Source organism: Athene cunicularia (assembly GCF_003259725.1).
Source record: "Athene cunicularia isolate RWA chromosome 4 unlocalized genomic scaffold, athCun1 chr4_part1, whole genome shotgun sequence".
NCBI lineage: Eukaryota > Metazoa > Chordata > Aves > Strigiformes > Strigidae > Athene > Athene cunicularia.
This window is the reverse complement of record NW_020799098.1, coordinates 28,601,730-28,602,553: the sequence shown is the minus strand read 5'-3', so window position 1 is coordinate 28,602,553 and position 824 is coordinate 28,601,730.

The window sequence follows — 824 nt, the reverse complement described above, 5'->3', positions numbered from 1 at the left end:
CCTGGCATGGAGTTGGCCGCCGGAGAGGGGCGATGTCCCAAGGAGTTTTGCCGGAGTGGGCCGGGGAGGGACGGAGATGCTGAGCCGGTGCGAGGCCCTCTGGAGCGCGGCTGACCCCGGCCGATACGCGTCGCAAACGGAACCGCAGTCCGTCCTCCTTCCTCCTGCCCTAGTAATACTGCGAAAGGACCCCAGAGTTGGACTCTGAATCCACATTAAGTCGGTGGCCCCATTTAACCATCTCGAGCAGGTACCCTGTGGCCTCCTGGAGCCAAGAGCTCCCCAAGTTACACAGAAAAAGAGGATGTTCAGGTGCCACTTTTGGATCCCGATGCTGGGTACCTGTTCTAGGAGGTCTTGGCTTTAGAGTGAACATCAGCGTTTGGCTTGCACTGCGTGTCACTTGGAGAGGACTGCTGTTTGTTAAGTACTCTTGAATCATGTAGCTTTCTCTAAATCACACTAGGCAATTAGGAAATAAGGAAATAATAAGGAAACATTAATATTTTTGTTTGTTACGTTCAGGCTTTGCCACTTTCCTCCCCAGGTACAGTTGAAAGGACACTTTCTGCATTGTGCTTGGATCTAATTTTAATCCTGACAAATTTGAAGCACCTGATTGGGCTTAGATTCTTGAAACTTCTTGGTGGGGGAAGGGAGAGCTCAAACTTTGTCTGTTAAAGGTTTATTAATACAGCAAGGCAATAATAAACTTGCCAAATAAATGGGTGTGTGCTAAGCACCCCAATGCAAACAGAACAGAAGCCTAATTCTGCACATTTTATTGCTTTAGTCTGTATTTTTCCCCCTTATTTCCAGGTTCT